The sequence below is a fragment of the Poecile atricapillus genome, chromosome 4 (genome assembly GCF_030490865.1).
Source record: "Poecile atricapillus isolate bPoeAtr1 chromosome 4, bPoeAtr1.hap1, whole genome shotgun sequence".
Taxonomy (NCBI): domain Eukaryota; kingdom Metazoa; phylum Chordata; class Aves; order Passeriformes; family Paridae; genus Poecile; species Poecile atricapillus.
In genome coordinates this window covers 22,453,455-22,479,419 of record NC_081252.1, presented here as the reverse complement: position 1 = coordinate 22,479,419, position 25,965 = coordinate 22,453,455, and positions in this window count along the sequence as shown.

Here is a 25,965-nt window from a genome sequence, read left to right as displayed (position 1 = left end):
CCCATTGCCTCCATATTTTTGGAGAGGGTGTACTCCTATTTATTGGGCTGAAGTGTCTCAATGCCATCAGAGAAAGGGGATATTCTGCTGTTCTCTTCAGCCTAATCAAACTAGTGCAAATGTCAGAGTAGGAGAACATTTTGCAGGCTGAGATACTCAAAAGAGACATGGTCTGAAGACAGAAAGAGCTACTTACCCAATCTGCCCTCCTGAGATGGGTCACCTTGCACTGAGGAACAAAGTTTGCAGCTTCACTTTTTTTTTCCCCCTAGTGCATCAGGGCATTTCCCTTTTTAAGTAGTCTCTACTCTTTCTCTTGGACAGATGCATGTGTTTCCTACCTCTCAGAAAGGAAGGGCTGCTACTGAGCTTTCATGGGGATTACCAGGTCTTAAGGAGACAAGAGCAGTTGTTGGTTGCTGTGAAGATGTTTATTATATGAATGCATCAGTCTTGAAGGCAAAGAGTTTAGCAAGTTAAAGTATATGCTAAAAGATTTTGGCATAAAGTCCTGCATTTGGAGCAGCAGCTCTCTGGTACAAAGTCCTAATGCTCTGGGCAGCAGCTTTCTGGCATAGAGTTTCTTTGATCTGGGAAGTTGCAGTAGTTCTTCTTGATGATCATGATGATGATGATGATGGTGCTGCTGTTTTTCTTCTACTTTGGGGGTGTGTGTGTGGGTGTATGGGTGTGAATCCCAGTACAGGGGATTAAATTAGTAAATCATCTAATCAGCTAAAACCCACAATTCTAAAACAAACTTTCTACACCAACCTAAACTTAATTCTTAATTCACAAAAGCAATCTTAGTTTTACCTAAATCCTACATATGGAGCATTATCTCCTTATGTGTATAGGTCTATCTGAGAATGCAAGCTATGTTTTCATTATGTCTAGAGCTAAGCTGACTCTGTGAAGGGTATCATCACTGAACTTTAAAATAGGTATTAGGGCCTTTCACTAGCTAACAAAGACTCTTAAGGCACTTAAGATAAATTTTTACCTACTTAAAAGTAAAATGCTTACTTCATGTCTATGTGGTTTAATGTATTTTAATTCTTTTCTCTCTCTGAGGGACTCAGAGAGGCTTTTATTTCAGATTCCAACAGGCTGCAACAGAAGAAAGGTTGCAATCGTTAAAATCCCACCTGCAAAGAGTGCAACACCCAGTACTATCCTATGCATGCCCAGCAGGTAGAAATGAGACTGTCTGTCATGAAGGCACGGAGTGTTTAAGCCCTATTCCATTCAGACTGCTTATAAAAGCAAACCCAGCTGGGATCAGGCTGTCAAGGGAAAAGGCCAGTCTTTTAACTTGGATATTTAAACCAGATTTAAAATAAACATGCAGCCTGCCTCCATTCTTTCAGAAGAGAGATAAGGGTAGGGCAAAGAATAACTGACTTCTCTCTTTACCTGCCATTAAACCATGTGACACAGGGAACAGACAGAGGACTAAGCAGATTTGCAACCTGGAGCAGATTGGATTCAGAAGCACCAAAATGATTTGGGACTGAACACCCTATATAAGTCCAGTCTCCTTAGTCAGAGAGAAAAGGAAGGGGGCACTCTATGTCCTACAGTCAAGTTCAAGTGTTTTTTCTGTGCTTCAGTCTGCAGCCAGAGATTAAGGAGTCAGATGGATCTCCTAAGGACCTGTGTGTTAAGGATCATGTGCCACAGGCTCTGAAAACCTCCACACTGACTGTCAGCTTCCCTGCAGCTGGAAGTGCTGAACCTCATGTGACAAAAAGCTAAGCAATACTGAAGCTGCCCAAGGGACAAGCCTTTCAAAGAGGCATCCCCTCAGTCACCCCAGGACTTCCCCCATCTCTTGCCACCCCACAGAATTGTCCTTGTGCTCCACCCTGCACCTCTCTGTTGCAGCCAAAGCCTGCTGCACAGGCAGGTGGCAAACAAAAGTATCCATCCCATTGGTATACAGGCATGTGTACCAATGTATATTTATGGCTCCTCTCCCATAAAAATATAATAAACTTAAAGCAAACGAGGTGCTTCTTACTACCTGCCTTAAACACCACTGGAGTGTGGAATGAAACCAGCTTTTTGCTAGATGGCTTCAAGTCCAGAGCTGACATTTTTGAACTCTAACCAAACAACCAGCAGCACTCAGACTAGTCAATAAATAGCATTACTAAGAGTTGCTTTTCTCCTCTAAGCCAAGTGGAAAAAAACGGTGCCACAGAGTTGCTGATGATATATTTAGCAGCGAGTATCATCTCAATAAACACAATCCTTTCCCAATTAAGAAACACAGTCCCCAGTGAGGCTCAGCACACATCTCGTGGAGCCACATTGTGCATTGGTATGAGCCAAGTGCTGGTCAGGTGTCATATCAAGCCAACTGCTACACCCAGCAGTCTCTCAGTGCCCACTCACAAAAATTCCACCATTAAACTAATTAGCAGTATGCTCTTGCTTTTATACATCCCCTGCAACCAGCAGGATAAAAGATAAATAAGTTGTTAGCCTCTCCTAAAGGCTTCCAGACTATTTATTTATAGACTCATTTATAGGTGCCCTTCACAGAAGCATCTGACCTTTTCATAATGATTACTGAACCTCTCCCATAAAGTCTGTGCATAATGAGACAGCATTATAGTGCCCATTTTAAAGAGATGAGAACATGGACTGAAAGCAAGTAAATGAAATGATTTGGTTGTGGATGCAAGCTGTTCCACAGATGCATGCCAAACAAAGACGCTAGTGCTCTACCACACCTCCTTTAAAAGCCACTCAAACTCCTCTAGGGTTGCTGGAGGAATTTTATAAGGTCATAACAGCTACAGGTCAGCACTGGACCCAACAAAGGCAGTAATAGGATGCTCACAGACAGTCCATCCCTTCAAACACTAGCAGCACTTTCTGATTGCTGTTCCTTTTTGTGGAATGGACCTAGGAGTGACCAATCCACACTTCTGAGGCTGGATTTCCTTGCAGTCTCCTAAGATGCTTTTGGTGCACCTCTCAGGGTGGGCCAAGGTTTCCTCTGCCTGGAAATGAAGGCACATTGGAGAGTCAGAGCAAAGCTTCATTTCAGCCATTCAAACAAACCCACCACTTACAATATTTACCTTTCATTTGCCATCAGTGAAACAGAGGTTGCTGTACTGACACTTGTCTGTAAGTACCAACTGCAAGTTTGATTCCTTTCTGCACTGCCATTCCAGAAAATTTTCAGTTTGCTTTTGTTTTTTTTCCCTACAGGTGAAGATGCCACCTTGTCATCAAGTATAATATGCAAAGAAGCTACTGCTAGAGCTGCATATAGGTGACAAATTGAACCTCACTATTTCTAGAGGATTACTGGTTGGAAACCTGCCACCCAGGGATCTGAAAATCACCTAATGAAACCAAAGACGTGGGAAAGCTCACTGACTTTCATTATCAGAAATGAAGGAGACACTTAAGATCATCTGCAAATTAAGCACTGTCATGTTCTAACTTTGTGCTTTTTACCACAGAAGCAGTCGGACTGCTAAAAAATTGTGCAGGAAATAGAAGAAACATAACACCCTAAAAACTCCCAGCTTGACGTTTATGTACTTTCTGTCCAAATTCAGATTTTTTAAGAAAATAACCAAACTATCCTTAAAGTTTCTCCACTGATGAAGAAAAGCAGCATATACATGTCTGTCCTCTGAAGTCAATTTGTTAACAAGTCCATGGCCAGTGTTGAAGGGATGCACTCCTAAGGAACATATTTTTCTCTTGAGCTGTACTGTCAACAAACTCTTTCCTATACAGAGGATCATAAAATACTAGAAACAGGTAAATCTGGCCCATTTCTTTTCATGCCAAAACACTTTCCAGTAAAGCATGAAATATCCCCTCACCTCTCATGTCCCAGAGTGCCACGTTTGAGGCATCCAGGGATTCAGCAGCAATGATGTTACAGACAGCAAAGAACAATCCCAGCAAAACACACCAGACAGCTTGAGGGCAAACACTTTATGAAGGATTTTGAGACCTCATGGGAAGCTGTTTCTCTGTCCCCATATAGTGTGTACATGTTATTAATGGATATTTATGTTTGAAAGGAAAGAACAACAAGAATAAATGCATAGTCAAAGAAAAGAGAAGGTTATTACTTTAAAAGTATAACCAGGTGATCACAAGCCCTTTTGAAAAGATGCCTGCTGTGATATGCTGCACTTTTCCTAAAAATGCCAGGCACTCTCAGGCGTCCCATACAGTCTACATGGGAAATCCATGATCATGCTGACTGAAACTAGAGACAGGGGTAGAAAGAAAGGAATGAGTTTTTCAACTGCCCATTTTTTAAGGCCCATTTAAAGAGTCACGAGCTTGTTTTCCACTCAATGCTTCTATCACTGCAAGTAGAATTTCAATTTTGATATAAATAATATGTTTAAAACTAAAAAATTTCCATTATTTAGGTCAAATAAAGTTCTTTCAACACCCTGGGGTTGTCTTTTCTTTCAATAGGAACCAGAGGTTTTGATTACCTTGTTTCCCATTTTTGTCCTGTAAAGCAGAAGGAAAAAAAAAAAAACAACCAAACCATGTTATTCATTCAGTTTTGTTCTACATTAGGGTTTCATACTAATGATACTTAAGAGCCGGGATTTCCATCCCAAATGGTTAATGACTTGATTTTATACTGTAGTATTCTATATGAAACAGCTCCTAAAGGCATTACTGTACAAGTAACTCCAGACATCTGTACCACATTAACAAAATCAAAGTTTCAAGTAGCAGCTCAAAAGCTACATACAGGACACAGCCCTCACCTTAGACTGCAGCCTGGCATCAGTGAGAGAAACAGCATCATGATGTCTTGTTGCTTTATATGCTCTATAAAGTATTTGGTTTTATTGCTTTCCTCTTGTTTTTTTGATACTTTGGAAAAAGATAAGGGTAAGAGAGGGACACATATAAAGCAATTTTATTTTCTGTGCCCTCACTGGGTTACACAGAGATTCAGTGCTTGCTTTCAGCTTTATTAGTATTATTATTATTTTAAATAAGAAAAACCTTGCAGGAGCCATAGAAACAGCTAGGATTATTTGTCCAATTGACATGATGCCTCTTAGGCTAGTTTTTAGTTTTAAGCTATCATTTTGGCAAATAAAGATTAGACTATTTCCAGACAACAGTGGAAGTGCTAAGCCACCTTGTAGTGCCTGCAGAAATGGAGGAACTAATGAAGGAAGAAAATGTCTTTGCTATCTAGACCTGATCACCCTTTGCTGGGCTACTTAGTGAATATTTTGCTGCTTTGTGCTTTTTGCAGATTCTGGAAAGACTCTATAAGCACAAGAGATTGTGCTGTAACAAGCAGTATTATCGCTAAAAGGCAGAGAGGCACTGCAGAGAGGTTTTTAAGAGGTGTCTGGATCTGGCACTGTGGTTTAGTGGTTTAAGTGTTACAGTGGCAATGCTGAGGGCACAGTTGGACTTGGTGATCTTAAAGGTCTCTTCCAGCCTTAATGTGTCCTGGGGGCACCAGGTACAGCATCAGCTGGGCAAGGGTGGGGATTGTCCCGCTCTGCTCTGCACTGAGGCAGCCTCACCTCAAGTGCTGGGGACAGTTTTGGGTGCCACAATGTCAGAAAGGTAGTCAGCTATCAGAGAGTGTCCAAAGGAGGGCAATGAAGATGGTGAAAGCCTGAAGGGAAAGTCATACAAGGACTGGCTGAGGTCATTGGTCATCATCCTGGAGGAGAGGAGACTGAGGGGAGACCTCACTGCAGTTACAACATCATGGGGGAAGAGGAGGGGCAGGCACTGATCTCTTCTCTCTGGTGAACAGTAACAGGCCCTGAGGGAATGGCCTGAAGTGGTGTCAGGAGAGGTTTAGGTTGGATATTAGGAAAAGATTATTCACCCAGAAGGTGGTTTAGCACTGGAACACTGGGCATTGCTCCCCAGGGCAGTGGTCACACCACCAAACATGACAGAGCTCAAGAAGCATTTGCACAATGCTCTCAGGTGCATGGTGTGGTTTTTGGGTTGTTCTGTGCAGGGCTGGGGTTTGGAATTTGATGACCCTAGTGGGTCCCTTTCAAGTCAAATATTTTATGATTCTGTGATTAAAATATCAAAAATATTTTTAGTGGGTCTTAAAGGGTATTTATTCCACAAAGAAAGACTTTTTACTTCTAAATTTTGATTTTTTTTATTTACCTTGAAGAGCCAGTGTTTTGCTCCTAATGACATGAGAGCCTGCCTGTGGCAAGTGGTAAAAAGGATGAAGCAAAGCAAACCCAGACTTTTCCTACTTACTGGATTTCCAGTAAAAGCCATTAAACAGCAATAGTTGGTCTCCTGAGTCAAATAAGTCCAGGCTAAATCTTTACTGAGAAGAGCTGACCTGAGCTGCTGCCACACAGCAAACAGCACATCTGGAGGTGGACATGTTTATGACCTAAATTTGCTACACATTGCTAGATTCTACAACCATGCGCTTACCTCCATTTCAGCCAGCAACACACAGAGGTGCCAAGTCACCTTTGCCTTTCCTTTGAGAGATGTGCTCCTGCTCTTTTTCTCCGAGGTCCTAGCTGTAACAGCTGGTGACACCTTGGCTCACCATGGGAAATATGGACCTGTGCTGCACCAAAAAAAAATAGGCTGAGGATTGGTGACGGCACGGTGTAAGGCACACACCTCTTGTGTTCAATACACAGCACTTAAAGGGGGTGAGAAAAGCTTCAGTTGAGGTCCCACAGCTCAGCATCTCCCCTCCAACCCAGGCTTGACAAACTGCAGTACTAATTACCCTTGCTATAATGTTGGGGGAAGAGTTCCAGCCTCCACTGAAGTGCTGTTAAGTCTATCCTTGCGTTTTAAGCAGCACTGAAATGGTCAAAAGGTTTGTTCTAGACCCAGTATTTCACCTGTGCCAGAGCAGTACAGTATTTCTTGCTTATATGAGCATTTCAGTGTGATTGACTTTGGGTAGCAGGGGGCTGAAGTCATGCCAGATCTGTTTCATTCTGACATTTATTTGTGCAATGAAATCCAAGGATCTTTTCTTTTCTCTTTTTTTCCCCTCTATGTGCTTCACTCAGTATTCTCTCTGTGACACTGAAATCCATCACGTTGCTGGCCCTGGCGTACCCATTAGATTGTACATGCCAACAGTGCCAGAGCTCTGTGAGGGAGGAAAGACAGCAGTGAGGAAAAAAAAAAAAAAATATGTGGCCTGAGGAAGTAAATTTTAATTTCTTCCCAGTCTTTCTGTGATTTAGAGTAAGATTCTCTTGCTCTTAATCATGCTGTGATACACTAACCTCCCTCTCAAGGAGGAGGCAATGAATGAATGCTATGCAGCCAGAGGCACTTTTCCTCCCATTCATTCAAGGACAGCACAGGATGCCCAAAGCAGCCCTCTAACCTGCCCAATGGAGAGAAATGGCCACAAAAAGAGCCATTTCTTCACTTAAAGAAAATTAGAGACACAATTAGAGAGAAGAGTCTCTTTCCTGCTCCTGATTACTGACAGGCAAACAAAGCCACACAGCTCCAGGGTCTGGGAGAGAAGCCAGGTAGTCCTTTAACATTTCCCATGCAAGCTTCTGCATCTCTTTTTACTGTGCCCCCCACAAGCTTCCCCTCCAGAAAAGTGTTGAAATGGAATCCTTATGGCTGATCCTGTAATTTCAAAGGCTTCCTGCAGCCGAAGAATGAGCATTCCTTGGGTGTGACAGAGAAAGGTCACATGGAGGATGATGCAGAAGGGACTACCCATCGCTACCTGTGTCCTGCTGGAGACAGAACAAATATCAGTCCCCACTGCCACAATTCCTATTCGTTTTCAGCAGTTGCTGGGCTTGCTTACAAAGTGCCATGGAGGAAGGCAATCCATACAGGCAGCAATTGAGTGTAGGGTGTCAATCCAGCCTTGCCAAGGCTGTGTGCTCTCAAAGGTGCAGCAACAGGGAGGCAGGAGGAGCAGTGCTGGCAGGTGGGGGCAGATACGCAATGATGGCTCCCTTTAGCTGTGTGAGGCTAGAAGCTCTACTGCTAATTTATCTGAGGCCTTTCACAACAGCAGCTCTAGGTGATTTGTGTTCAATTTGGCTTGAACTTCATTCATAGTCAATGGTCCAAAATAATAGCAAGCTGAAATAGCTGAGAGCAAGTGCTCATTTCCACTGCCTCTGGTGGATGGGAACACCATTAGCATTCCTGGGTTCAGCCTGCTGCAAACACACATGGCTTGTGTCAAGTGACACTGGGTAGCTACACTGCTGCTCCAACAGAGTTCAGCTCTGCTGTTTCCAGTTTGAGACAACTCATGCTAATGACACCCAATTCTCCACCCTTCTTAGGGCTGCAGAAAAGTCAGGCCATGATGGGGAAAGAAGCAACACTCTTTTAATCAGAATACAGATACTCAAGCTTTTTCTTTGCCATCAAATGAAGGGTCTCTTCAGTGCCCGGGGACATCTTCTGCCCACCTGAGTGATGGTGTTTGAATTCTGGCACAATCAGCAGGGACAAAGGTGACAAAATACAGATCAGGTTGGGGGGAGAAAAGGACCAGTCTCAGGAAAGAGTTAAATGGAGCAAGAAGGCTGAAAACAGATAAATGAGATTTATCTGGAATAATAAACTAATGGGGAGGAAGAGAAGGGAGAAAAAATATAAAGTAAGCTGCAACAGGGTTCACAAAAAAAGACAAAAATAGAAAGTGGTTCGGAGGTACTGAAAAAGCTGAGACATACATGGAAAGAAACAAAGAAACAAAGGAAGAAAAAATTTAGAAAAAATTGGATAATAAACCATACCTTTGACTACTGCCTTCTCACTCCCTGAAAGCTGTCTGGGGTTTTGCCTGCAGCTCTGTTACCCCAGCCTTGGATTTAGGCTGTTATTTTAAATTAAACACAAAAAATCACAGAAATGACAAGGCACATTCAAAATAATCTGCAGGGAAATATCTAATTCCAGGCAAAGCACATCTTTATTCTTGTCTGTTACCACTAAGAACAAGTTGCAATGTGCACAGTTTTCTGAGCACATGACATTTTTCAGGGCCAGGCAGCTGGATCTCTTTACAGCTTGTGCAGCAGTGCTCCTTCTAGGTAGCAAAGCCAGATTTCCAAATTACTGCTTTTATCTACCAAGGCAGAGTTGCAAACACCAGGCTCACCTTCCAAAGCAGCTTTTATTAACCTTGTCCCATTTACAAAGTTTACTCTGAAAAAAAAGACTGAGATGTGATGGAGAGTAACCAAAATGCAATTTTGAAGCCCTTTTTATGACAGATCTCCACTGATGGAGAAAGCTCAGGCAGCAGCTCTTCCTTCAGCTGGGGTGTTTACAGAACTGCTTTCTTGTGCAATCCCTGCTCATCTTCCCCTGAGTTTAAGTACCATCTTTCTTCACTGACAGAAACTCTCTCCTATGCTGGGACAGACAAAACCTGTAAGAATTGACATGCTTGTCAGATTTGTTCAGATTAAGAATGACTGTGAAGGAAAAAGATCCAGAAGAGAATTATTACATACACCCTATTTCCTTTGGAAACCAAGCTAAAAGCATTAAAGATAGGCTTAGAGAAAAGTTACACACATTAATCTCTGATTGACCTTCCTGATGCTATCAAAACTGAGAGCAATGAACCATGCATTTTCCATTTGATTTGTTGTGTTTTTGTTCAATAGGTTAAAATCGAGGACATGTCTTGAAAGGCTACGGTTTGACTGGGGCATCCAGAACCCGTCTGCTTGATGATGCTATTCCATATTACCTGTAAGCTTTCCTGAAGCACTTGCCCTTTCCCAGTGGCAGAGGGGCTGCCAGCTCCAAAGGGTCACAGCTTAGTGACACGAGTCTGACTCACAGAACAGGAGTTGTCACTGTTGCAAACCAAATTCATGGCTCCACTGGCATCTCATGTCATTAATAGGGCTAATGAGGATTTGCCTGAGTGAGGTTCAGAAAGTCAGGGAAGAGTTTAAGGCACTTTCAGACATTAAGTGCTTCTTGCACCTCACCAAATTTCTGCATGTACGATAATTCTGACCTCTGAAAAAACAGACTGTAAATACGAGAATCCAGGCACAGACAGAAGGGCTGAAACTGCACCAGTCAAATCCACCATGCCAGACACCACTTCTGTGCACAGGCGCCTGACAGTCGGCTACGCTACAGCTGCTGATCAGCTCCAGCATGCTGCTGCCTGTGCCAACAAAGCATTTCCCAAATTCTGCCATTAGCACAGCCCAGGAACTATGTCCAACAGGCAGCTTCCGTGTGGGCATGCAGCTCAGCTGTAATAGTTTAACAGTGTGGACAAGGTCAAGTCCTGCCAGCTGGCCTGAGAACCAAAACCTGCTCTCTGCTACTGTTTAATCTACGAGCGCAGATGTTGCCCACAGCTGATGGGAGCCCTGACAGCGCTCACTTCCTCACATGCCATCCACCATTTCCTTCCTACAACTTGAAACATTGAAAAGTTGTCCCATTCTTTAAGGATCACCATCCCATCCTCTTCTAGCCTTTTATCACATACATGAAACTACCCCAAAACACAACTCCATATGAAAAGGTAGTCTTTACAGGTGGTAGTTACCAATCCCTTCCCAGTTCCTCCATTTCCAAGTGAGGTGGCTAATGTTTTCCAGCTTCTTTTTCTGCCATCATGCTCTAGGTGCCTCTCTATTGCTGAATTTTCATCTGATTAGCACACATAGGGTTTGTGGAAGGTTAGTTGGTTGGTGGTTCAGAGGAGTAACTGCACAACCCAATATAGAGTTACACACCTCTGGCTGTTGCTTACAGAGAGCTCAAAGCAGTCATTAATCGTATCTAACAGAAAATGTTTTGGTATGTTTCAGGAGAAATTCTATGATGCACCCATAAGTGAAGGCCTGATTTCATAGTTCATGCAAATGCATTACCTCATAGTTATTGTACTGTCCCAGGTGATATTTACACTATTATTTTAAGATCTTTTATCTTGTTTTTTACAACCTCTTCTGAAAACAAGTCATTATTAAATGAGAAGTAACATTACTAAAAATTTGTGTTTCTGCATAGTTCTACTTTGTTGGCTGGCTTCACTGAGGTCTAATGAAATGAAAGTTTTCTTACTGTCACAATGCTGTTGTACCATGTTGCTTCACTGCAATCAGGATGTTACTTTGGTGTGACTTATATGGGGTCTCACTCTCCCTGACTGCCTTTCTCATGGGAGCCTAATTGCTACTGTGCACTCTTGTGTTAAACTTGGCTAAAATTGGTGAAAGAATTCTAAAATTATGTATCAAAGGGGAGAGACAGCAGAAAAGGATATCTGAGTGTGCATGAACTTATTTCTCCAAGAATTTTTCAGAAGGCAAGGAAGAATGTCACTTTTCAATCTCCTAACAACTTATACATTGCACAAAGTCCTTACCATGATTACAGGAGCCCTGCACAGCTTTTGGCTCTGTCAGTGTCATTCTGTGCATCCAAACAACCAGATCCCAGACTTACAGTGTTTTTCAACATCACTGGTCTTTAAGTACATCTGCACAATGAACTGGCTAGATTTTGAAAACAACACTCAATAGGAATTCTACTTTCCAGCTGAAGAATCCATGCGGCCCAAAAAACATGAGGAAAAGCAGATGTTAGGAGATGTGAAGAGGACTTTACAGTGTCCTTATCTCTGGCTGAAATCAAATGACAAAAGTTGAGATTGGAGCACTTTTAGAGCTGTGAGTTTGTTTTCCAGCTAGCTTTACTGCTTTTCAAAATTAGTTTTGTTTATCCTGCTAACATGAGATGTGAAAATGAGGTATGTACTTATCCAGTCTCAGTGATCAGGCTTGTTAGTGTGTACTCTAGGCCAACCCAGAAAACTTGTCAGGCAGCAAATTTGTCTTACTTCTGACTTCTAATAGTAAACTTTGCCAGCCCAGCTATCAGAGAAAAAGCACTTTTTTTTTCCTGGAAAACTGAAGGGTTCTTAGATTTTGTCTTCCAAAGGGAAAAATAGACAGATAGAAGAATGCTGTTCAGACTGATATGTAAACTGCACTTCCAAAAAAATTCTGCAAGAGCAAATGTATAGAAACTGTACCGAAGAAAAGTGCTTTTGTTGGCTCTTTTAGTCTGAGCCATGGCTCTATTTCAAGGCTGATAGACCACAGGAGGGCTAGATGTTCCTGGACTGTTTTGGCATTAAAGATGTGGCTAAGATAAATAGCCAAGCCCTACGGAAGACTGTTTTCACAGCTCACCCAGCCTGGCAGCTGGGCCTTGCTAAAACGTTAAAGCATAAAAAATTGGCTCAAGCCACCTGCCCAATCCAAAATTCAAATAGTGGAACCAGCCTAGGCAATTAGGGAGAGGCTTATCACCAGGCAAAGGCTGTGTGCTGTATTCTTGCAAAAAAGAAAACCAGCTTTGTGAGTAGAGTATCTCTAACACTATTAATTCGTGGAGGGAGGAAGTCTATGTAATCACCTTCATAAAGAAAGGCAGGTCTGAAGCACCGAGGTTCACATTTTTTCTGAGATTCAGCACATAGCAGCTGCCCTTGGTCTTAATGAGGTGAGGAAGATGGGATTTCTCCAGTGCTGTCACAAGGGCACAGATCACTGAGAATTCCTATGGCCAAGTACAATTTCTCTATTTGAGCATTTTTAAAGAATTCTGTCCCCTCACTATCCATCCTGCAAAATGCACATATCAGTGCTGCTGCTGAATTCATTTACATTCAAGATCCTAAGAAGTTCAAAAGAGTCATTGTTAACATTTTGCAAAATTGAAACCCAATGTAAACAAGTAGACTCAAATTTCCTCTAGTTTGGGTGTGAGGGAAGACAGAACATTTTTAAACCTGACCAAAAATTCAAATGCACATGTAAGCTATGAAGCTCTTGACTAATACAGAGTGTAGGAGGTACTCACAAGAGACAGAAGAGTGGGTAGGATGGGATTCTCATTCTCTTACTCTCAGGTCAAACAAAAAACAGGCCCAGAGAAGAGAAATCCTGAAGCTCTCCTTGGAATACTTCCACTGAGCAGTGAAACACTTGGATTAGTGGTGTCTGTCTTTGGTGTCCCATCCAGGCTATGACTACACAGCCCAGAAATGCCATGCTGACAAGCCCAAAGTCCCAGGCACTGAAGCTTTCTTCAGCTTTGAAAGTCAAAGAGAGGGAAACATACTATGCTAGAACAGAGTCTAAGAAATACTAAAACGGCAGGCATCTTTAAAGGCTTTTTAATTTCACTGGTATCTTTTCAATCCCAAGGAAAGTATAAGCAAACTCATTCCCAATACTGATGCTTAAACTGCTCTCTCCCTCCTTTCCTAGCCATTTGGAAAGTCTTTTTTTTCCTAGGTATTTTCTATTTCTTTTATTTGGACAAAGCTGTAAGCCTACTGCAGGAAGGACAAGCTACTGTGGGCAACTAATGCCCCACTGCAAGCAGCAGACAAGAGGGAACAGCAGCTAGATTGTAACAAAAGGCCATGAGGTTTCCACTCATTCCCGAGGACACTCAGTGAAGGACCATCTTCCAAGAGGAGGTGCTGAGTATCCTCCTCTGCACAGGAGTTTATAGCAGATGAGCCCTGTGCAGCCACAGCAAAGCCCTGCAGCCTGGAGCAAAGCAGAGTCTCACGTGCCTGCACAGGTCCATGTGGAATTTCTCCCTGGTTACTCCCACTGAGAACCTAATTCAATTGTATTTGGCACTGGCACAGCACTCCAAAAAGCTCTGGGTAGAAAGGAGACACTGCCTAACTGGGTGCGTCTTCATGTGCACTTTGCTTCATTTTATAAAGCCCCATTAATGTTGAAGCCCAGACACTTCATGTCAGCACATTTAAATCCTCTTGTGGGAAGGCTAGTGACAGAGCTGGTATATCACCTTCTTGCTAATGGATAAAATCCATCATCCAAAGTAATTTAAACCATTCAGGATGGCCAAGTTCATCAAGACAGCAATGACTGTGACTAAGACCCTATCTGAGGCAATCACACTCAAAGACTTTTTTGCATTTTTTGCTGAGGGAGAGGCAGAATGCCAGGATGCTGGAAACCAGCTGCTCTGGAGCTCCTGTCTCTCTCTCTAAGGCTCAAGACCGAGGTCCTGGTGTCTAATTACGGCACTTCAGCAAAGGTATCTGATACTAAACTGGATAGGCAATATTCTCCAACTCCAAATGTATGTTCATCAGCCTGCAGCAATCCCTAGAAAGGATCTGGAACTTGTATGGCCAATGACAGTCCTTACACTGACCTCACTGCTGCAGCTGTGGCTCTGCTTTTGTGTAGGCCACTGGAGTCCAGCCCTTCTGCCACAGAGAGCTAATGAGCCATGGAGCAATAATTTTTTTTAGTCTCCATCAACCAGTAACATCAGGCAACATGCTGGATAGTGATAAGTGTAGTTGCAGTTTATCTCTGGTTGAGCAGGATATAGATCCTTCAGACTTTTGCTCCTCTTGCATGCCCCTCCAAAACCAGAGAAGAACACATGATCAGCACTGTTTAAGGTGGTGGGGATCAGCTCCCTTAGCAACAGATGTTCTGATTTTCTGTCTCCTCATGTGTTTTCTTTTTCTAAAAGGACAGGTAATTACTCAGGACCGAAAAATCTATGTCAAAACAATCAGTAGTGACATCTTGTTGACTCCAGAGAAATTGCTGCAGAAATTAGTCTGACTTTACTATTCTTCCTTTCCTTGTAACAAATGGAACAACCTACATAGACCCTGACTGTAGGCAGCAAAAGCAAGATCCCACTCCAATCACTCCTGTGGGGTTTGATCCCTCTGAAATGACATTTTTCTCAAGGGATTCTCCCTGCCAATGTCTCCCTGCCTTTCTCCTCCTTCCCTGTCCACAGGCTGTCATGAGATCAAGGGTCCCTACTGCAATTAGAGTCATAAACAAAAAAAAGTACAAACAAAAAAAGTTTTCTTCCTGAACTTGTGAAAATACACGTATTTTATCTTGCTGTCTAGCATATGTACAGAGGAATGAGGAGGGATTTTAGCAGGGAGCTTTGACAGACAGGCAAATAGATTTTTATCCTTCCTCTAAATGTTACTTCACTCTGCTACTTTCTTTTCCCCGACGCTCCTCATAGTCTAACCTAAACCAGTCTATTGCAAGAAAGGGAAGGACAGAAAAGGAACTCTAGTGGTAGATGTTAGCTTGGTAAATAAGCCACCAAAAAAAGTGTGAAGAAAAATATTTTCTCCTGAAGCAGGGGGGCTTGTTCATCATTTACCTCATGTGTTTACCCTTGGGCTATCATTATATTAGCCACATTTCCTGACTGAGCTGGAGCACCTGGTAACTATAGTAACCACATTTTCATATCTGCCCATAAATTCCCTCAGTTCTAATTAGGACACCCATTTATAACAGCAATAACAACAAAAATTACAGCCGGCTTAGCACAGATGCAGTCACCTCTCTGTCCCTCATGACACAGAAATGACCCCTATCTGAATAGTTCTTATACCATAAGATGTCATTTATGGCACAAAGCCTACATTACTTGACACCTCAACCACTTTGTATCCATCTGCTATGCTGCCTGTACTTCTCACTTTCCAGAAAGTCTGTTCATCAGTCTTCCAGTTCAAACAAAAGCCAGCAAACTTCACATCAGGCTGCATAAACCTGTTTTTTCTTGACAGAAGAAAAGAACTCACACCTTGCCTACAACAAAACCACACACACAGCACTATTGCAGATTTCACAAACAGTAGGTGGATGCTTTTACAAGTAGGAGGCCTAAGCAGCTCAGTTTACAAATTTACCTTTGCAATACAGACAGTTTGGAAGAGAGAACAAACCAGACCATCCAAAACAAATGATAGGTAAATGATGAAGCAGCAAGCTGCAAGAAATCAAGACCAAGTAATAAACAATTGCAAAGTTCAATGGCTCAGTGTATTTCACCACAAATTATTTCCTTCTCCATGAAACAATAAAGCTTAATGAACAATTTGAAGCTTGCTGACATGATTTAAAAAGATGGATGGGCTGGTAGGTAGTCAAGAGTGTTTGCTTTATTGCTCACAGAGTCACTGCTCAGAACTACATTTGTCTTGGAGCCTATGTGAATTATCGTCAAAAAAGTGACAAATCTCTTTCTCAATTTAGGTTATATCATGCAGGCCTTACATTACTTTCTTTTGCTAGAAGAAAAAATAATTTCATCTGTGTATTGGCAAATGTAAGACAATAAAGCCCATCTCTGCACAGGTCAGGACAGCAGAGCTGTTTTGGCTTTAGATGTGGTAAACTTGATTCCATTAGAAATTTTTCTCTTGCTAGAAAAGCATATCAATTATGATAACTTATCCATGACTATCAATAAGGATATTTTCTTAAGAATCTTTATCCACTTTTCCTCTGCATGCCCTGGAGGCTGAAGGAACGGGGTAAGAAAACACACTGGACCTTGGATTCCTTAGACTATGGTTGTAAAAAGCAGGTAGGATTTGTTCATTGCATTCTACTTTATAGCTTAATCTGCTCTTTATACCACATAATAATACCTTTCAAAGTGAACAGTGCTGTGATGAGAAAATGTAAACTTTAGTGAATTGCTGAAGAAAGATTCCAGTTATTTGCTGGATGTTTAGATGCATTGATAAAAAACATGGTGATGATCAGATTTTAATTTAACCACAAAAATTGTTTTAAAATGCTGCCAGATGTGAAACACAGTAAAGTTCAATGCCATATATATGGTTTTTTACTTAATAAGTGAAAAGCAATTTTGGTCATTGCCAGACTGGATTAATTTTTGCCACCTCCCTCAGTTCATGAGGTGCTGTTTGGGACTTGGGTGAAGAGTCCCCTGTTGCACATTGTGCCACTTGTTACTGTACCTCATTTCTCCATCAATTTCTTATTTATTCAGGCTGTAGTCTGTTATAAGAGATGGGCATTTGTAGTATGCATGATTCATAATGAGGTTCCAGTCTCAGTGGAAGCCTCTAAAACTACCCATCATACTTCTCTTACTGGCTCTTCCCATTTTCATCAAGAGAGAATGCTCTCAAGCTGTCAAATCTTTCCAAATGACCCCAATAGTAAACACTGTAGCCCCAAGTACTTCTTGGCTTGTTAAATATTAAAAATAGAATGTGAAAATCATGTTTAATTTGATTTTCCTAGTTAAGGAAAGCAAGTCTTTGACAGAAAAATAATTGCCCTGAAAGTAAGAAAAAAGAACTAATTAAAAATGAGATTAAATAAAATGTTCCTGTGTGATCTCTTGAGTTAGTTTCTTTTCAAAGACATGCTTTACCTGGCATAATGTGTGGTTTTCGAGATCCCTGTGTAAGGTTAAGTATTCCTTGGTAGTTGCCTGGAAACGATGACAATGACAGTTTGTTCTCATTAGGGACAAATAGTGCAGAAAGGCTGTTACAATTGTACTTCTGAACATTTAAATAAATTAATTTGGGTTTTTTTTCTAAAGATGCAAGTTCTGAAATATTACCAGAAGTGTTGCCACAAAATAGATTCCAACTTATATGGATGAGTATGTACATAAATTCACTTGAAATTACCACTATTATTGTTATTATTATCCTTATCATTATTATTGTAAACTAGTGCTGAGCAGAATACAATCATCTTGGCTTTGGACTATTTTTGTGCTTTGTTTTATTCCTGGTCTGTACACTACTTTTTAAAAAGGTCCTCTGAAAAATAGGAGAGAAGCTTTCAAAGCTGCTGCTTGGTAAATCACCAAGAAGAGCAGAAACCAACTCAAAAATAGCTGTGAACTGGGAAGTTCTTCTCAGGAAGGAAAGCCCACAAGTTTAGTTCTTGCTTTGCAGTTCATTGAAACCCACTACTGCCCTGGGTTCACTCGGAGACACGCTTTGGGGCTCCTGGTTCACAGCTAGCCAGGCAGGGCAAGGCCAATCTGCACAAAGTTTACAATTTAGGTGGCCTGTGGGGTCACCATGGATCCTTTAACACTGTCAGCTGGCAAAGCTGTGGCCCCAGGCCAGCTCCCTCTCTTTTCTGTCAAGGCTTTCCTCGATGGTCAGGAGATGCTGTGGTCAGTCATGGGAAGCACAGACCAGCCAAAGCACCTTCTTTTGCAGAAATCAAAGACAATATGAAGCATCACAGCTGCAATTAGAAGAGCCTTAACTAGTTCAAACTGCTGGTAAATTAAATGAAAAAAACAATACATTTAGGACTGGGAGGAAAGTATCTTTTTTGAAAGTATTACAAGCAAATATTTCATCGTGGGGATAGAGCAAGTGGAGAAGTGAATATATTTGTGATATTTAAGTGCCACAGCTGGCAATCCTGCCTGTTCATTCTACATTTTATCTGCATCTTGCCCATTACATCATATTTGGCTTGTATTCATATAATTGATTTTGAATTGATCTGATGGAGGGGAGTTCTGTGGTGCTACAAGTAGTAGACACCTTATTTGTGGCCAGATTCAGGAAAAAATCAAGAGATCTACAGGCTTTCACTGGAAGACATTTCTATATTTAGTACTTCTACTAAATTTAACCCTGTGTCTAGCAAAGTCCATTCCATCACATTAAATTTTCTTCCTTTTTTATAAGAGAGATGCAACAGATTAGGAGAAGCAATTAAGAAAGAATAAGAGGGGAAAACATCAGATCATTGGGTTAACTTTTGGGATTTTATGTTTTGTTGATTTTTTCAAAAGGAAGACCACACACCACATAAAAGATGATTAACAGCAGGGAACCATCTTCCGGGTTGGACAGAGTTACATGAAGCTGCCATGAATACAGGTTAGCAACCTGCATTACTGCAAGGAGAAAGAATTTATCCATTTTGTTTCCTAAAGCAAGATCAATTCCACTTCATGGAGATGCTTACAAATGGCTGGGTTAGCCAGCCAGCTGGAGAGATATGACCAGAGAAGAAGCATATTTTATAAACAACGAAAGAAGTTTGCCATCTGGCAATGCTGGGCATAAGAGATGAGGTCAAACTCCACTTGGTTTAGGGAAATGAAGATACAGGGCATGATAGGGAAGGATGTAGGCAAGATAACTGCTGAGAAGAACACTTTCCAAAGAGCTGTTTGTCTTATCCACTGCTGCAAAATCATTTTATAACCAAATCAATAGAAATTGCTGAAAGAGAGTAGGCAAGGTATTTCCCCAGAAGCTTCATGTTTCCAAAAAGCAAGGGGCATGAGGGGAAATCTTTGGAAGAAAACCTAGCTCATCTTGATTAATAATGACTGTCCGATAGCTATTTTTTTTTGCTCCAGTTCAGATATTGTCCTGAAGAGGACTGCAGAGTCAAAGCTGATTCAGAGATGTAGGCACAAAAACTTTGTGGAAATAAACCACCACCTGCAGCAAACTGGCTCATGTCTGTGCCCTCTCAGGCTGCTGGAACAGGCACTAGTCAGCATTATGAACAGAAAACAACATTAGCTGTAAATTTATATCCTTTCTCTCAGTTACCATTGGAAATCAGAATTTTTTTCAAGCCCAATTCCATGCATGCTTGTCAGATGGCTATAAGGAAGATTTTTCACACAATGTAAAATTTGAGACATTTTCAAAGCAGTCATTTGCTACTCACAATGTGTTACATCGAAGTTGCATCTGTCTTACATATATGTATTTCTCCTCTCTGACTGGAAGACTGAAATTTTCTCCACAGAGAAATTGTAAGAAATGAATAAACAACGTGTTCCCATGACAGTAACCCCTCCATATCAAGGAAAGTACTTCTATTCCTACAGTTGCAATGGTAGTTTACTATTATACATTCTAGGCTCTTGCAGAGACTTGGCACAAAGTACCATTAAGATTTGAATCTGGATCATCTCACATTTGACTCACTGCCAAAAGCAAAATTTTTACCTGTGGCAAATACAAAGCAGCCTCAGGTTTAGGCAAAAGGAGCTGCAACAGAACTGCAGTGAGAATATGCAAATGCCATTTTGCATCACCCACTCCAGTGAGAATACATCAGTGCCTTGTGCAAGACAAACAGACCAACCCACTCAAAGAAGAGTTCCTTTGCCAATTTGAAAGGTGCTCTGGTTATATATGAAAATTGTAGGATTGACTGAAGAAAGAAATTGAAACAGAACACATCCATAATTCTGCTAAATCCATTTTATGGCCTGGTCTTAACTCTGATTCATCCTGCCCAGGGACAAGTGTGTCTACAGCAATGAGTGCTTTTAGCCAAGTGTATCATCACTGCCTGCAATCCTTTTCTTTACACACATTAAAAGCAGGCTTTTACATAAGTAACTAATTCACAGCCCTTTCCTCAGATACAAAGTCATAAGGCAGATGGATGGACATATGTACAACCGCCACTAACTGCTAATGGAGCCATTTGCACTCAACAACATGACACCAGCTTGGGATATTTTCTGGAAGAATTTATTTTTATAAATAAAACCTTGGCATCCTGAGACTGATATAATCCTCCTTTCATGCAACCTGTGTGAGACATTTAAAGGGACACTGACATTCTCTTTTCACTCTTTTCATCCCTCTCTGCTGAAATTTCAGTAATACCTTTCCATCACAAAACCCACTATGCTGGCATGGAAATATGGAAATTAACTATATGACTCTGAACTTCAAAACCCACTTTCCTTCAACTTCCTTTTTTTTTTTTTTTTTTTTTTTAACACAGGAAAATATTCCTGAGAGAGGAAGAAAACTCTTTACTCTTTTACTCAAAAAAATCCCTACATTGTCCAAAATCAAACTGAAATGGAACAAGAGTAAATAAGCAAATACAATGAAAAACCAAAGCATTAGAAGCCTACTTCCAAAATATTTGTGTCCATATCAGGAATGGAAATGATTACATACCCATTCATGTATTTTTTCTGAGGTCCATCCCTATGGGCATCAGTTTTCCATGTATGTGGAAGGACTACAAGTTCAGAGCTTCAGTAAAAGGAACCAAGGCTCCATTAGGGAAAGAAAGACAGGTTCATGCTGGCATCCTTCTAAACTAGTCAGGTGATGAAGGGATACTGAAAGAAAGCAAAGTGGGTGATCTCCTATTTAGAGCATTCAATTGGCAGATAGTTTCTGATTTTAGGTGATGTTGATGAGCTCTTTCCCAAGGGGTTACTTGTCAGTGCATAAACAATCTTCACAGGAGTTGTCTTTGCCTTCTTCATGTAAAGCCTTCCCTGTAACTGGATCATTGCATACTGTTCATATACTCATTCAATAGCTAAGAGTTCTCTTCCAGACTCCCATGTAAACACTTATAGCTAGGTTTAAAGAGAGTTTACTTTATAAAATCATTCTTTCATAAATATTTAGAGTTTTTTCAACATTTAACTAGCAGTATTAATAAATAAGTAAAATTACTTTCCTCCACAAAAAGATATGATATACAAAATTTAAAGTAGAGAATGAGCTTATTTTTCCATCCCTGATTTTTACAGTTTACTTTTCCCAGATGAAGCCAATATATAACTATAAGGAGGGAAAATGTGCATAAGGAAAGGGCTCTCTCAGTCACTAGGACTTTTTCACTGGCAAGTCTCCTTGTGTTTTCATCTGTGAATTTTCTAAGGTAATGACCAATCTCAAACCATGTGCTGAAGTAACAACTTCATGATAAAACTAATCTTTCCAATAAACATCTCTCCGAAACACTCTACTATTCATTTTCAAAGAGCCAGAAGGATTATGATAGTGATTTGGATATCCATTTTTTTAAAACTGCCCTCCAAGTCTTCCTTATTCTAATGTAATGCCCAGAGTCCTTAGCAAATATGAATTGCATCTAGAAGGGGAAAAAAAACCCCATGGAAAAAACAAATGTAACCTTAGAAATCACTGATGTAAGTAGGTTCATTTCTTGCACTAAAAACCATTTGAAAACTAATCTATTGCATGTTCCTTCCTTTCAGAAAATGTAAATTGATCTTTCAGTTTGAATACCTGTCAAAGTACAGCCACTGTAACGTTGGTAAGTAATTTTTCCCATCAGCTGATAATGTCTGATAGACTGCAAAACCACACATAGCTTCAAAAGAAGGGCCGGACCAGTTTACTCCAAACTACCCAAAAGGGTAGGGGGAGTTCCCTCTTGGAGAATTTGGCAGCAGCAGGATTGAGGAGTGCCTTTCTCCCATCAGCACCTCCCAAAGTGTTATGTGAATACATCACTAGTAAAGGTGACTAAATCACTTGATGGTATTTCCCTCTTCCCTTCCCTTCCCACACAGGGAGGACATTACCAGCAGCTCTGAACCTAAGGATGGGTAAATTTGCTACAAAGCATTTAAGAAGTCACAGCCAGTGCTACTGGGACATTCTGGACAAAGTCACAATGGTGCTGCTATGCAGAGACCCACCTCAAATACAATAATATTTAATATCCACTCTGGAAAATCTGGATGACACAATGGCTTACTTTACCAAAAAGAACTATTCAAAAAAAAAAAACAAAAAACAAACAAGCCAAACAAACCCTGGATATCCTTTTATTTCAACTACTTAATGTAAAAAGCCCATTCAAGGATGTGGTTTATGCCAGTTTCAATAAAACACACACTATTGGGAAAAAAAGGCTTTTGGGAAGGCACGGAAGTATTGTCTATCTTCTGCCCTTTTTGATTGTTTCTAAACTTAAGGTTTAGAACTCAACCTAACCTATGATTTTGTACATTTCAAGTAAGTTTCTGGGGGATGTAGCTTCCTAAATGGACTCTTTTTCAGAAAATACTGAACAAAAGCACAATTGCCTTGGATTTTAACAGAACTGGGAATTCACTCTGTGAGCAGCACTTTCCCCCTGACTTTACTTTTTGAAGTAATATGTCTTGAATAACCCTGGGGTGTGTGCTCCTTCCAGGAGTACCGGGAAAGGACAACACCTAAAAAGCAAGAGAAACTCATTCAATAAGTGTACAGATTTCTGCTAAATAATCAAGAGTGCCTACAGGTCTAGTGAAACTTTCAGACCATCACAGCAAGATGAGAAAAGTCCCAAAAATTTGCTTTCTAGATTTGATACCTTATTTCTCATTTGCCTTTTATTCAGGAGCCACCATTTCCCCCACAAGTGCATAATTTTTCCACAAGCACTCACTACCTATGAGAAATTACTTTCAGACTATTAACTGTCACTAAACACTTAATCTCAATTATTTGTTATTTGAGTGCAACTGATCTGCTTAATTACTTGTTTCTGTCTTTTTGTGCCCTCAACAGATGGCTGAGCATAGTCAAATCAAGAGAATAACCAAATTGAAAAATAACAAAACCTTTCTTCTTTTTCTTTTAGCCAAAGAAAGAGTGATGAAATGCTTAAAATCACCACCATTTAAATATTTGTGAGCAGTAAGTTACATGCTCACAAGAGAGTTTTAGATGAGCTCGTCCTCTTCACAAAAGCAGCTGCTCTGCATGCAAATCCCTTCAGCTTTGCCAAGGTTTTTTCCTATTTCCTAATACTACCTGTGGAGCCCGAACAGAAAGAAATGCCCAGGAGGATTCAAAGAGCAAGTTTTGGGGGTGTCATTTCTCAGAGGGAGCCAGGGAAGTGTACAAAGCAACAGGTGGGTTCTTTGAGCCTTGAGGATGACAGAAGGAACAAATGAGCTGGTCATACCCTTGAAAATTAAGCTTTCAGCCCTAGAAACCAAATCTCACAGGTGGTTGTTTGGGCCTGAGCAGCTGCTGCAGCTCTGGCTGTAGCTCAGGCATGACCAGCTCTGCAGATAACACAGATTTGTGTTACCACTCAGAAACTCTTCAGTACAGCAGAGCTCTTTGAAAGGCATAACATTACTTGCTTCTCACAAAAAAAATACTTATTTTTTCCATTTCTGTCTATGAATTTTTTTCTTGAGTGGTATTTAGGGGTCTGAAAGTTACCTGAACAGCAAAGCCCTTCCCCTTTGATGAGGGAATAGGGGAGAGTTTCATACGGCATGGCTTCTCCTTTCCTAGATACCACAAAGATCTCCTAAAAAGTATGCACTGTTTTTGTCAGACTGACAAAAATCCCACCGTACAGGACAAAACAAACATGCAAATTTTGTTCTGGCTTTTAAAAAGAAACAAACAAAATTAAAACCCCATCCAAACTCAGGAGGAAAAAGCCTGATTCATAAGCATTAGTGCTTTTGCAATGAACAGCTTGTGTGTGGACAAGCTACCACTGCCATGCAAGGCAGTTTTGGAAATTAAACCTTTAGCTCTCAATTGAGTTGTATCCTGTCTCAAGTTAGTAAGAAATTCAACTGTTCAGCCAGAGAGTTGTTTAATGAGGGCTATGTTCAGCCTGTGGGACTTTCCTCCCATTGCTCTGCTCAGGCTCCCTGTCCTTGTGCCCTCAATTGAGGCATCCTCTGTTTAATGATAAGAAGCAACTTTTTTTGCTATTTGTTTTTGTTTGTTTGTTATTACAAAAGTCTAGCTTTTAGCCTGGTATTCTTTAGTCTTTCTCAGATGCTCACTGCTTTTGCCAAATGCAAACCTAAGTCCTTCAAGCAATACCCTTCTCCAGTTTCTCCCCCCTTCTCTTTTTTCAATCACACCGAAACTAACATTGTCTCTAAGCTTCTCTCTGCTTCCAAACACAGTTTCACACTTTCTGTCTCAATTCTTTACCATGCTTGTCAATCCCATTTGCTCCTCAAAGTGGATAAGACCAAACTGGCTTTGCTTAGAAACAACAGGCTTTTCTGGGAGTTATACTATTTCCTGAATATTGTTCAGATTTCCTACAGAGTGAATTGACTGCAAAAGGCACACAGCTATTTTTAAATCTTCTTCTTTTTTCTCCCACATTCTCATCTGCCCCAGATTAAAACTCAAAGGGATTTAGAATAGATGCTTCCAGCTCATCATCACAGTCCCTCATACATTAACACCTCAGGTCATCTCTATCAGGAGCTTGAAATGTTCCATGTTACGTGTACAAGTTTAACTTCACTCTCTCAAAATCTTCTCTTCCTGAAATTCTAAATATATTATCTCTGTTTCTCATAAATCTCAAATTTCTCAGACACAAAGCCTGATACCTTCTGTCTGGGAACAGAACTCCCAAAGTTTTTTGAAAGAAACCAGGTCCTTAGAGAGTGGGATTCATCAAGCAGCTCATTAGTAAGGGAGTGAGTAAGGTATTTGGTTCCTCTAGCCTCGTGAGAGCATGGGTGCAGTGGAGGATGATATGGTTAACATCCTCTTCAGTGAAGAAAATGTGTTACTTCTTCAGTACCTCAACAGGCTCCAAGTCACACCTAGAGATAAATCTCTGAATAACTCCCAAAGTCCAGAAAAACAGCCTCAACATGAAATTCCTGCCAGGTGTGTACAGAATGTGTGTGCAGGTGTGTGTGTATGTACAGAACACATGAGGATGGCTGTACATGGCAGGGCTGTGCACAGGAATCAAAGTCCAGTGAGCCAGTAGTCAGAAGTCCAGTGAGTCCAGTACTGCAGGGGATAAAGGAGTGGAAGAAAACATCTGAGTAGGAATGAGTAAAAAAACGTAGGAACTGATTTCTCCACACTTTTCCTGTATCTAAGTACTCAAAAATGGTGCCAGCACCTGCCTGTGCTTACAGGTGTTTTCTCTGCATTCTTCTAAAAGAACTAAACAACCCTGTTGACTGCTGAACCAAAATTCCATTTTCCCAACTGTTTTCACTGCCTGTCAGTCCATTAACACTTCCCAGGTATTACAAGAGCTAACAAAACCTGTCTAGAGTTGAGTCAAAGGGACCAGAGTAATAAGGCCTTGAACAATGCTGCCTTTCATTTGTCTTTACACTATGTACTGTTAACTAAGCTTTCAGAGAATTTTTGAACACAGACTATTCTTTCTGATACTAGAAGAAAAAAAACAAAGATTCTAATTTACATGGGAAAAGGTGAAGGGATTCTAAGCAAGGTGTATTCACAGCAGCTTGTGTAAAAGTCAAGGAGAAAAGGCACAGCTGCCAGAGAAAAGATGTGCTGCTGCTTTAACC